The sequence below is a fragment of the Schistocerca americana genome, chromosome 9, assembly GCF_021461395.2.
Source record: "Schistocerca americana isolate TAMUIC-IGC-003095 chromosome 9, iqSchAmer2.1, whole genome shotgun sequence".
NCBI lineage: Eukaryota > Metazoa > Arthropoda > Insecta > Orthoptera > Acrididae > Schistocerca > Schistocerca americana.
This window is the reverse complement of record NC_060127.1, coordinates 199,330,932-199,344,446: the sequence shown is the minus strand read 5'-3', so window position 1 is coordinate 199,344,446 and position 13,515 is coordinate 199,330,932. Positions and strand designations below refer to the sequence as shown.

The following is a 13,515-nucleotide window of genomic DNA, read 5'->3' as shown; positions in this document are numbered from 1 at the left end:
TCTCCTCGATACGATTTGAAACGAGATTCGTCGGACCAGACAGCATGTTTCCAGTCCAATGTCGGTGATGACGGGCACAGGCGAGACGTAAAGCTTTGTGTCGTGTAGTTCTCAAGGGTACACGAATGGGCCTTTGTCCCCGATAGGCCATATCGATGAAGTTTTATTGAATGGTTCGCATGCTGACACTTGCTAATGGCTCAGCATTGAAATCTGCAGCAATTTGGGTCAGGGTTGAAATGCTGTCACGTTCAACGTTTCTCTACAGTCGTCGTCGGTGCCGATCTTGCAGTATCTTTTCTGACTGCAGCGATGTCGGAGATTTCATGTTTTACCGGATTCCTGATGTTGTTGTTGTGGTCTTCAGTCCGGAGACTGGTTTGATGCAGCTCTCCATGGCTATCCTATCATGTGCAACCTTCTTCATCTCCCAGTACTTTCTGCAACCTACATCCTTCTGAATCTGCTTAGTGTATTCATCTCTTGGTCTCCCTCTACGATTTTTACCCTCCACGCTGCCCTCCAATACTAAACTGGTGATCCCTTGATGCCTCAGAACATGTCCTACCAACCGATCCCTTCTTCTAGTCAAGTTGTGCCACAAACGTCTCTTCTTCCCAATCCTATCAATACTTCCTCATTAGTTATGTGATCCACCCATCTAATCTTCAGCATTCTTCTGTAGCACTACATTTCGAAAGCTTCTATTCTCTTCTTATCCAAACTATTTATCGTCCATGTTTCACTTCCATACATGGCTACACTCCATACAAATATTTTCAGAAATTACTTCCTGACACTTAAATCTATACTCGATGTTAACAAATTTCTCTTCTTCAGAAATGCTTTCCTTGCCATTGCCAGTCTACATTTTATATCCTCTCTACTTCTACCATCATCAGTTATTTTGCTCCCCAAATAGCAAAACTCCTTTACTACTTTAAGTGTCTCATTTCCTAATCTCATTCCCTCAGCATCACTTGACTTAATTCGACTACATTCCATTATTCTCGTTTTGCTTTTGTTGATGTTCATCTTATATCCTCCTTTCAAGACGCTATCCATTCCGTTCAACTGCTCTTCCAAGTCCTTTGCTGTCTCTGACAGAGTTACAATGTCATCGGCGAACCTCAAAGTTTTTATTTCTTCTTCATGGATTTTAATACCTACTCCGAATTTTTCTCTAGTTTCCCTTATTGCTTGCTCAATATACAGATTGAATAACATCGGGAAGAGGCTACAACCCTGTCTCACTCCCTTCCCAACCACTGCTTCCCTTTCATGTCCCTCGACTTTTATAACTGCCATCTGGTTTCTGTACAAATTGTAAATAGCCTTTCGCTCCCTGTATTTTACCCCTGCCACCTTCAGAATTTGAAAGAGGGTATTCCAGTCAACATTGTCAAAAGCTTTCTCTAAGTCTACAAATTCTAGAAACGTAGGTTTGCCTTTCCTTAATCTGGCTTTTAACATAAGTCGTAGGGTCAATATTGCCTCACGTGATCCGATATTTCTACGGAATCCAAACTGATCTTCCCCGAGGTCGGCTTCTACCAGTTTTTCCATTCATCTGTAAAGAATTCGTGTTAGTATTTTGCAGCCATGACTTATTAAACTGATAGTTCGATAATTTTCACATCTGTCAACACCTGCTTTCTTTGGGATTGGAATTATTATATTCTTCTTGAAGTCTGAGGGTATTTCGCCTGTCTCATACATCTTGCTGACCAGATGGTAGAGTTTTGTCAGGAAATTTGATTTTTTTACTTACTGTTGGCCGCATTTGTTGCTATAGGTACACTTTTCTTCATTAGCAAGACAGATTCTTCGATGAATTTTGCACAGCGTACAAACCATACTTGTAGGTGCATGAAACTCTAGAATTTATCTAATTTATGAAAAAATGAATTAGCTGTTACATTTTAAACTTCATGTTTAGAAAAACTGAAATTTTATTGTTACTTATATTAATTTTTACCACAGTTCTTAACGGATTTGGAAAATTCTAAAGTTTCATACATCTGTATCTATGGTTTGTATGCTGTCCAAATTTCGTCGAACAATCTCTGTTACTTATAAAGAAAAGTGTACCTATAGCAACAGATGCTGCCAAAAATAAGTGAAAAAATGATGGAATTTCACAGGTAAAAAAAAAATATTTTGTGAGGCTTTTGAACTTCCACTTCTATGAGTGTGAATTCTGAGTCCTTCCTGGTCGTGCCGGCAAAGTTGTATGAATTTATTTGTAGAATTATAGACAGTGGAAATTAAAATGTCCTGTGATGCCTCTCCTACTCCAATTCAGCCCGTTTGACGTCCTAACCCTTAAGTCAATCTTTGGAGAAGGTGACTGGAAATCGTACCTACCGGAAAACACCTACGACTAATCGTCTGAAGCGATAAAAAGACGAACAATCGCTAAGTAGTGGAAAGGCTCCAGGACCAGATGAGATACCTAAAAGATTCTATAAAGACTGTACGAAAGAACTTGCTCCCTTTCTAGCAGTAATTTATCGTAGACCGCTCGAGCAACCAAAGGTACCTAACGACTGGAGAAAGCGCAGGTCATTCCCGTTTTTAAGAAACGCCGTAAGACAGATCCCCAAAATTATACACCTTTATCGTTATAGAATTATGGAACATGTTTTATGCTCAAGAATGATGACGTTCTTGGAAAATGAACATCTCCTCTGTACAAGTCAACATGGGTTCCGAAAACAGAGATCCTGCGAAACTCAGCTCGCTCTGTTCCTCCATGAGACCCACAGCGCAGTGGTTCACGAGGCTAAGATTGATGCGGTGTTGCTTCATTTCAGTGAGGCATTTGACATCGTCCCGCATTGCCGTTTAATGAAAAAAGAACGAGCTGACAGAGTATCGGAGCAGACCGGAGGTTGGATTCAAGACTTTCTTGTAGATATAACTCAACACGTGGATCTTAACGGAAATAAATAGTCGAGTACCACACCGAAGAGTGATAGGACCCTTGCTGTTTACAGTATATATAAATGATGTAGTAGAAAGCGTCGGATGGTCTTTAAAGCTATTCGCAGATGATGCAGTTGTCTATACCAAAGTAGAAACGCCAGACGATAGCAAGAATTTTCAGAACGACCTGCGGAGAATTGATGAATCGTGCAGAGTCTGGCAGTTGACCCTGAACGTAAATAAATGTAACATATTGTGCATACATAGAAAAGGAATCCACTACTAAACAGCTACACTATTGAAGACAAACAGCTGGAGACAGCGTCTGCCGTAAAATATCTAGGCGTAACTATGCAGAGTGAGTTTAGGTGGAATAATAATATAAAACAGGTAGTGGGAAAAGCAGACACTAGACTCAGATTCATCGGAAGAATCTTAAGGCAATGTAACTCATCCACAAAAGAAGTGGCTTATAAGGCGCTTGTTCGCCCGATTCTTGAGTATTGACCATCTCTCTGGGGTCCCTAACAGGAAGGACTGATAGAGGAGATAGAGAAGATCCCACGAAGAGCGGCGCGTTTCGTCACGGGACCGTTTAGCTAGCCTTGGAGCGTTACTCAGACGCCAATCAAATTCCCCTGGCAGATATTACAAGAGAGACGTTGTACGTCAAGGAGAGATTTACTATTGAAATTTCTGGACAGCACTTTTCAGGAGGAGTCGGACAACATATTACCTGCCCAGACATTCATCTCGCGTATTGACTACGAGGAGAAAATTCGACAAAGTAGAGCCAATACAGAGGCGTACCGACAATCATTCTTCCCACGCACTATTCGTGAGTGGAACAGGGTTGGAGGGATGAGACAGTGGTACCGAAAGTGCCTTCCGCCTCACACCATTAGTTGGCTTGCGGAGTATGATGTAGATGTAGATACGTCTAGGACTAGTGGAGGAGAGTGACTGCATAACATTTTGAATAGGAACCCATGTCACGGAAACGTACCGTTTCCGTACTACCGTCGTTTGAAAAAACACGTTTGCTACGTAGGCATGCAACACGGTAGTCATGGTGGGGGGGGGGGGGGGGGGGATGGTTACGTCAGATCGGCTGATGTTATTTCACGTTTGTCCTACCTCTGTGAACTGGTTCCAGCCTTCTTCACGTGCCTGTGAGTGTTAGAGCAACACGGCTGTGTACATGTTTGCAGAATACACACACGTGATCCTTCCGAACGACGAAGCTCAAGGCAACGGATCGTTCTCCACAACATCCGATTCCATCTCATACCGTTTCCGCTAAACTTACGCAACGACTTCGAGAAAGGGTACCTTCACCGTCAGCACTCGTGACCGTGTTGCTCCACGGAGCGGCCGTACACCGGAACTGGAGAACTCCGTACTGCGTCAGGTTGAAGAGTAACTGTCAGCGACTACACGAACAATTAGTGAGTGAAACAGTAAAACAACTAATGAACTGCTTCACGCCTAATCAATTACTTGTAAAATTGGTCGGGTCGGTATTGCATATTATCTTATATTGTACAAGTTTCAAATATGTACACTATGTGATCAAAAGCATCTGGACATCTAGCTGAAAAGACTTACAAGTTTGTAGCGCCTCCATCGGTAATGCTGGAATTCATTATGGTGTTGGCCCACCTTTAGCCTTGATGACAACTTCCACTCTCGCAGGCATACGTTCAGTCAGATGCTGGAACGTTTCTTGGGGAATGGCAGCCCTTTCTTCAGGAGTGCTGCACTGAAGAGAGGTGTCGGTGTGGATTGGTGAGGCCTGGCACGAAGTCGGCGTTCCAAAATATCCTAACGGTGTTCTATAGGTTTCAGGTCAGGACTCTGTGCAGGCCAGTCCATTACAGGGATGTTACTGTCGTGGAACCACTCCGCCACAGGCCGTGCATTATGAGCAGGTGATCGATCGTGTTGAAAGATGCAATAGCCATCCTCGAATTGCTCTTCAACAGTGGGAAGCAAGAAGATGCTTAAAACATCAACGTACGCCGTTGTTGCGATAGTTCCACGCAAAACCCCTCCATGAAAAACGCGACCACACCGTAGCACCACCGTCTCCGAATTTTACTGTTGGCACTACACACGCTGACACATGAGGTTCACTGGGCCTTCGCCATACCCACACCCTGCCATCGGATCGCCACATTGTACACCGTGATTCGTCACTCCACACAACGTTTTTCCACTCTTCAATTGTTCAATGTTTACGCTCCTTACACCAAGCGAGGTGTCGCTTCGCAATTACCAGCGTGATGTGTGGCTTATGAGCAGCCGCTCGATCATACACGTTTTCTCACCTCCCACCTGTCATAGTACTTACAGTGGATCCTGATGCAGTTTGGAAGTGTGATGGTCTGGATAGACGTCTAGCATTACACATTATGACCCTCTTCACCTTTCGGCGGTCTCTGTCAGCCAATAGACTAGGTCGGCCTGCACGCTTTTGTGCTGTACGTGTCCTTCGACGTTTCCATTTCACTATCACATCGGAAACAGTGGACCCAGGGATGTTTAGGTGTGCGTACAGACGTATGACACAAGTGACACCCAATCACCTGACCACGTGGTAATACCGTGAGTTCCCCGGAGCGCCCCATTTTGCTCTCTCACGATCTCTAATGACTACTGAGGTCACTGATGTGGAGTACCTGACAGTAGGTGGCAGCACAATGCACGTAATAAGAAAAACGTATGTTTTTGGGGGTGTCCGGATATTTTTGATCACATAGTGTACTCGTAAACTGTAATTCTGTAAACTGCATACCAGTTTCAAATATGTACTTGTAAACTGTAATTCTGTAAACCACATAAGGAGTGAAGCTCCCTTATCTCTCATCCAAGTTCAGTTCGACTCAAATCGAACCACACTGTAAAAACTGAGTGTTACTCTGATTTAGCGTTAGTTTATTTTCTACAAGCCATGAACTTAGGTCACGGACTGCACTATTTGAAACCGAGCCAATGTTGCACACAACCTCCTCTACTACCGATCTAGTGTCACCAGTAAACAGAAATATTTTAGAGTTAGCGGTAATACTAGAGGATTTATCATTTATATAAATAAGGAACAGGAGTGGCCCCAACACTGATCCCTGGGGCATCCCGCATTTGATTGCACCCCACTCAGGCCCCACGTCACAGCCATTCTCAACGCTCGTTGCGAGTGCGTGTAGTAGGCGCGAGACTGCGTTACTGACACACTCGTCAAAACTACAGTACCGACAGTAAAAGAGAGACGCTACACATAGAAGGGAAGCTTACTTTTAAAATTCCGCGAGAGTATATACACGCAATATTCATGCTAGGTGCCACAAGTATTCCACAAAATGGAAACATTGCAGAAAACAAAAAAGAAAGCTTACGAATTTATGCATTCAACTGCATAATTTCTCACGCAACTTTCGGCCCTCTGTGCCCGGAGTCACTAATCTTACGCAATGTAGATATAGATATACTTATTGAGGCTACACATTTCTGCTTGCAATCTCGGCGGAAATCCAGTTGTAACTCATTATGGCAGAAGTAAATCGGACACCAAATACGTTAAAATAAAATTTAATACTGTTTAATGTAAACATAGCTGTCAGGAAATGTGCTTCTGAAATTTTTCTCCATGTATGGTAAAGTAAACATGAACAATACCAGCACTAGCTACTCAGTGTGATTCAGGGAACTGCCTTTTGTTGCACAACATTAAGTGGATTGCCGACAAAAGGAGCGATCCCAAGCGTGATACTTATGACAGGTGAATAATCTGAGAAGGAGCTTACAGTATGAAAATACTAGAAACTTTTAATTTTCACGGTGCTACCTCTACGTCGTATGTGCGAAACGGGCTTCATGTTTACACTCAGGAGGCCAAACTACACTACTGACCATTAAAATTGCTACACAAAGAAGAAATGCAGATGATAAACTGGTATTCATTGGACAACTATTTCATACTAGAACTGACAAGTGATTACATTTTCACGTTATTTGAGTGCATAGATCCTGAGAAATCAGTACCCAGAACAACCACCTCTGGCCATAACAACGGCCTTGCTACGCCTGGGCATTGAGTCAAACACAGCTTGGATGGCGTGTACTGGTACAGCTGCCCATCCAGCTTCAACACGATACCACAGTTCATCAAGAGTAGTGACTGGCGTATTGTGACGAGCCAGTTGCCCGGCCACCATTGACCAGACGTTTTCGATTGGTGAGAGATCTGGAGAATGTGCTGGCCAGGGCAGCAGTCGAACATTTTCTGTACCTCGAAAGGACCGTACAGGACCTGCAACGTGCGGTCGTGCATTATCCTGCTGAAATGTAGGGTTTCGCAAGGATCGAATGAAGGGTAGAGCCACGGTGCGTAACACATCTCAAATGTAACGTTCACTGTTCAAAGTGCCGTCAGTGCGAACAAGAGATGACCGAGACGTGTAACCGATGGCACCCCATACCATCACGCCGGGTTACACGCCAGTATGGCGATGACGAATACACGCTTCCAACGTGCGTTCACCGCGATGTCGCCAAACACGGACGCGACCGTCATGATGCTGTAAACAGAACCTGGATGTATCCGAAAAAATGACGGTTTGCCATTCGTGCTCCCAGGTTCGTCGTCGAGTACACCATCGCAGGTGCTCCTGTCTGTGATGCAGCGTCAAGGGTAACCGCAGCCATTGTCTCCGAGATGATAGTCCATGCTGCTGCAAACGTCGTCGAACTGTTCCTGCAGATGATTGTTGTCTTGCAAACGTCCCCATCTGTTCACTCAGGAATAAAGACGTGGCTGCACGATCCGTTACAGCCATGTGGATGCCTGTCATCTCGATTGTTAGTGATACGAGGTCGTTGGGATCCAGCAAGCGTTCCGTATTACCCTCTTGAACCCACCGATTCCATATTCTGCTAACAATCATTGGATCTCGACCAACGCGAGCAGTAAAGTCGCGATACGATAAACCGCAATGGCGATAGGCTACGCGAGGCATCACAACAACGGTTCACCGGGCAACGCGCTGTCAACTGCTGTTTATGTATGAGAAATCGGTTGGAAACTTTCCTCATGTCAGCACGTTGTAGGTATCGCCACCGGCGCCAACCTTGTGTGAATACTGTGAAAAGCTAATCATTTGCATATCACAGCATCTTCTTCCTGTCGGTTAAATTCCAAGTCTGTAGTACGTCATCCTCGTGGTGTAGCAATTTTAATGACCAGTAGTGTAGTTGTTTGGTAGACACCGGTCTGGCGAGCCACTGGGTGTTTGCAGGAGCACTTCTCCAGCTGCCTCTGACAGCCAAGCACTGTAGTAAACCTATTACGTTGCAGAATATTGTTTTAGCTGTGAATTATAGTCCAAACTTTTGATTTTTAAGTATTTCGTTAATTTATTTTTGATGTTGTGTTTTTCTTTAAATTTGGTTCGTTATTTAGAATGCTAGGCGTTAATTGTCAGGCTGTCGAGTCCTTTCCACTCAAGAACAGCAGTCACAACAACAACAACAACAGCAACAACAACGTCGTTTGCAAAACACTTGTCGATGTGATTTCTGTGTTAGACACAATGATCAAAATTTGTCCGGTTTTACTAGATATCGAAGAGCCTGAGATCAAATACGTGTATAATGATTTACCTTAAACGAAAATTATTTATCACTCCGCTTCTATTCACTTACAATGGATGCTCCAGATACTGTGCTTAATGACAACCTATAATACTGATTAGTGATTGACGTTGTCAGTTTGCATAATGAACTACGATTTTCACTGTAGGACTTTTTATCCAACTAGTGCGACTTAGCTCTGAAACGTACTTCGAATGTAATGAATCTCATACACTGAATGCCGTTTGAGACTGACCTGCAGATTGCTCGGTAACCGGCAGTTGGCAAGAAGGCAGCTAGGAAGAGGAGGTATTCAGACGGTTTTGCTTTGCGTGTATGCAATAGATTTGACCAACTGTCAGAGTTGAGTGGAGAGAAGCCTCGTGTAGCTGTAGATGTAGGGAACATGCAGCAGTCCTCAGCAATTAGGAGGCCTAGGTTAGTTGTAGCTAGGTACTTCTCACGGTAGAGGTGTGGGCCACCAGTTGCAGGAAGTGTTGGGAAGTGAGTACCAGGTCACCAGCATAGTGAAGCCTAGTGTAGGGTTGGCTCAAGTGAATGACAGTATAGGGGAGTTATGTAGGAACTTTACGAAGGATGATCAGGCAGAGATAGTGGGTGGAGCAGGGAACAATCTTGATAGGGACGGGGAATGTGATGTAGGCTGTGACCTGGTGAAGGTAGCTACTCAAACTGGTGGCACTAATGTGCATTTCGTGCAACTGTTCAAGCTTCATGGTCAGCCTCACCTTAATGCGGCTGTTAGGGGCGTTAATATGGGGCTGGGGAGGGCGCTGATGGCAGAGGGCATGGGTCATACCTCAGTGGTGCCAGTTGGGTCTGTTAGTAGATCAGGTTTCACTAGGCATGGCCTGCACCTCAATAGGTATGGGAAGGGGAGGCTGGCAAAGCTTCTAGGTGACAGCGTAGTGGGTGGTGGTGGTGGTGGTGGTGGGATCACTCATGGAAAAATTCCTGTAGTAGTTGGTGTTAGAGCTGCACCGTTTTGAGATTGAAGTCAGCTGATAGGTATACCTGCTAAAGGAAGTCCCTCTAACTAATTGTTCAACTTCCGAGAATGTAATATTTCCAAGTAGAGACGGAATTAGCATATTTCATTAAAATATAAGATGTACTAGAGATAAAGTTAGTGAACTGCTTATGTTCAGTTTCACTAATCATATGCCTGTTCTGTGAAATTAAAATGTTGGGTTTTGCTGAATTGTGTGTTAGAAACTGTAAAACTGAGTCTACCTGTGATTCAGCGTTAGTTAATTTCTGCAAGCCATGAAGTTAGGTCATGTTGTGCAGGGACAGCTGAATTTAGTGAAACTAAACTTCTAATTGTTGTTGTTTATAGGTCCCCTAACTCCGACTTCAGAGCATTTCCGCTCGAGCTAGAGAGGGTTCTTGATTCCTTTTCTAGGAAGTACCAGGAGTTAGTTGTATGTGGTGAAAAAATGGTTCAAATGGCTCTGAGCACTATGGGACTAGGGTCATTAGTCCCCTAGAACGTTGAACTCCTTAAACCTAACCTAACCTAAGGACATCACACACATCCATGCCCGAGTCAGGATTCGAGCCTGCAGGTTTCGCGCGGTTCCGGACTGAAGCGCCTAGAACCACTCGGCCACGGCGGCCGGATTGTATGTGGTGACTTCAATATTAATTTAGTATATGATGGTGCAAGAAAAAGGATCTCCTAAATTGATATGATCTGATTCAGACTGTGTTTTTTTCCAACTAGGGTGGAGGGGAACAGTAGCACAGCTGTAGACAATATTTTTATTCATTCTTCATTACTAGATGGGCATTCTGTTAGTAAAAGTGTGAATGTCCTTTCAGACCACGATGCACAAATTTTAACACTAAAAGGCTTTTGTATTCAAACCAATGTCATATTTAATTACAAACTATGTAGGAAAGTTAATCCAACAGCAATACGAAGTTTTTGAACCTTGTCAAGGAACGAGAGTGACAGGATGTTTATAGTGCTAATAACATAGATGATAAATACAATGCTTTTATTAACACATTTCTCATGCTCTTTGAGAGTTACTTTCCATTACAACGCTCTAAACGGGGTACTATCAGTAATGGACAGCCTGTGTGGCTGACTAGTGGGATAAGGATATCTCGTAGAACAAAGCGGGAACTATATCAAAATGTTATGAGTAGTCACAATCAAGCTACAGTAGCCCATTACAAACAGTATTGCAAGGTACTTAAAAATGCTATTAGAAAGGTAAAAAGTATGTGGAATGCAAATAGAATAGCTAATTCACAGGGAAAAATTAAAACCATATGGTCAGTTGTGAAGGAAGTGTCTGGTCTGCAGCACAAGGCTGACGATATAAAATCAGTTCATAGTGAAAATACTTCTGTTACTGATAGATCAGATATATATACAGTATTTCACAATCATTTTATGAGCATTGCTGGTGAATTAAATAAAAATTTAGTTTCTATAGGGAATCATATAACTTTCTTGGAAAATGCATTTCCGAGACGTCTGAAATACTCCTCTGTGATACAGACAAGAGGAAATTGAGTCAATAATTAAATCACTAAAGACTAAGGATTCATGGTTATGATGGAGGGTCTAGCAGAATATTAAAGTACTGTGCTGCACATGTTAGCCCTGTATTTAACCATATTTGTAATTTTTCCTTTAGGAATGGTCAGTTTCCTGAGCGATTAAAGTACTCAGTAGTAAAGCCGCTTTATAAAACGGGAGAAAGGGATAATGTAGATAATTTTACACCTATTTCTATGCCATCAGTGTTTGCAAAAGTTATTGAAAATCCTGTGTATGTAAGGATAATTGATCATTTCATATTACACGATTTGCTATCAAATGTACAGTTCGGCTTTAGAAGTCGTTTAACAACTGTAAATGCTATATTCTCTTTTCTCTGTGAGGTACTGGATGGGCTAAACAAAAGGTTTCGAGCACTTGACATTTTTTTGATTTAACTAAGGCATTTCATTGTGTTGATCACAAAATATTGATTCAGAAGATGGATCATTACAGAATACAGGGAGTAACTCACAATTGGTTCACCTCTTACTTTAGCAACAGGCAGCAAAAGTTCATTATTCACAATGTTGATAACAGCTGTGATATGGGGTCTGAGTGGGGTACTGTCAAGTGGGCGGTGCCCCAAGGATCAGTGTTGGGGCCACTCCTGATCCTTATTTATATAAATAATTCGCCCTCTAGTATTACAGCTAACTCTAAAATATTCCTGTCTGCTGATGACACTAGCTCGGCATTAAAAGATGTTGTGTACAACATTGGCTCGGTTTCAAATAGTGCAGCACATGACCTAAGTTCATGGCTTGTAGAAATTAACTAATGCTGAATCACAGGTAGACTCAGTTTTTACAGTTTCTAACACACAATTCAGCAAAATCCGATGTTTTAATTTCACAGAACAGGCATATGATTAGTGAAACTGAACAGTTCAAATTTCCAGGTGTTCAGATAGATAGTAAACTGTCATGGAAAGCCCACGTTCAGGATCTTGTTCAAAGACTTAATGCTGCCATTTTTACCATTCGAACGGTATCAGAAGTGAGTGATCGTTCGACACGAAAAGTACTCTAAGTTTGCTTATTTTCATTCGCGTGTGTCGTATGGTATTATATTTTGGGGTAACTCTTCCCATTCTAAAAGGATATTTTTGACTCAGAAACGGGCTGTTTAGGCAGTAAGTGGTGTAAGTTCACGAACCTCTTGTCGAACCCTGACCAGGTGTGTGGGTATTTTGACATTGGCCTCTCAATATATATATTCCTTACTGTCATTTCTTGTTAACAATATTAGCTTATTCCCAAGAATAAGCAGCTTTCACTCTGTTAATACTCGGCAGAAATCAAACCTGCATTTGGATCGTATTTCCTTAACTCTTGAGTAAAAAGGTGTGCAGTATACTGCTGCGTCCATTTTCAATAAGCTGCCACTCGAATACAAAACCCTTACCAGTAATTCACGCGCTTTCAAATCGAAACTGAAGAGTTTCCTCATGGGTCACTCCTTCTATCCTGTCGAGGAGTTCCTTGAAAAATTAAGCTGATTCTTATTGCATTGTTGATTGCGTTTACTTAAACTTATGGATTGACTTTTTTCGGGTTCATAAACATTTATTTTTATCTGTTATTTCTTTTATGCTGTAATTCCATGACCTTGGAGATTTGCTCTTCAATTTGGTCCTACGGATCTTATTGTGTAAATAAATAAATTAGCCCAAACCGGTAATCAGTAAAGAAAATTGGCGATCTTGACGTAGATTTTTATCTGCGTGTGTTTGAATGCTGAATAATTGCAAATTCGACTTCAAGGGTCTTTATTTCACACGTTAGATCGGAAAATACTAAGCAGCAGTTGCTCTACCTACCTCTTCTAAATGCAAATTTCAAAAGCCGTTAGCTACTTTTAAGTGAAGCCTTCTATTATGTGACACATGTTAGTACCTTCAGCAGCCATGGCGCGCAAGTTGAGGTGTGGCAGCAGAAAGGGCGACTGACCTTGCTCCTTGACGTGTGATATATATATGTGCGTCGCATGAGTTCTTATGTGCCTCACGAGGCGAGTTTATCTCTCCTACTCAGCAACTTTTATTTGTCAGATCTTTCATAATTAGCAGTAACGACGCTTCTGATGCCTAGCTAGTTATTTTCCACTAACAAGATATCACCGTTATAAAGAGACCTTTTGGCCAGATTAACAGAGTTTTTCTATTTCCTCACTAACGTCTAAAGAAAGTAGACCTTCCTACGAATGTATCCCGTTTCTTTTCTCGTGTCGTTAATCAGGTACGGGACTGTCATTAGACCATGCCATCCACTAAAGATTATCAGCTAACGATTAAGCTTTTGAACTTTTATACAAAGCTAAAAGAATTTTTTTTTTAAATGTGAATGTTTTCAAATGCCAAGTACAGCAGCTGAATGAAA

The 13,515-nt window shown here is 42.4% G+C and overlaps 1 protein-coding gene across 1 annotated transcript in view; it reads right to left on the bottom strand.

Moving 5' to 3' along the window:
* LOC124551121 (hemolymph lipopolysaccharide-binding protein-like) overlaps positions 1-13,092 on the bottom strand; it is a 55,659-nt gene extending 42,567 nt beyond the window's left edge. Inside the window, exon 1 of the mRNA XM_047126071.1 lies at positions 13,033-13,092. The gene's annotated coding sequence lies outside the window, so the exon portion shown is untranslated. The remainder of the gene's footprint in view (positions 1-13,032) is intronic.
* Positions 13,093-13,515: the final 423 nt, after the last annotated feature.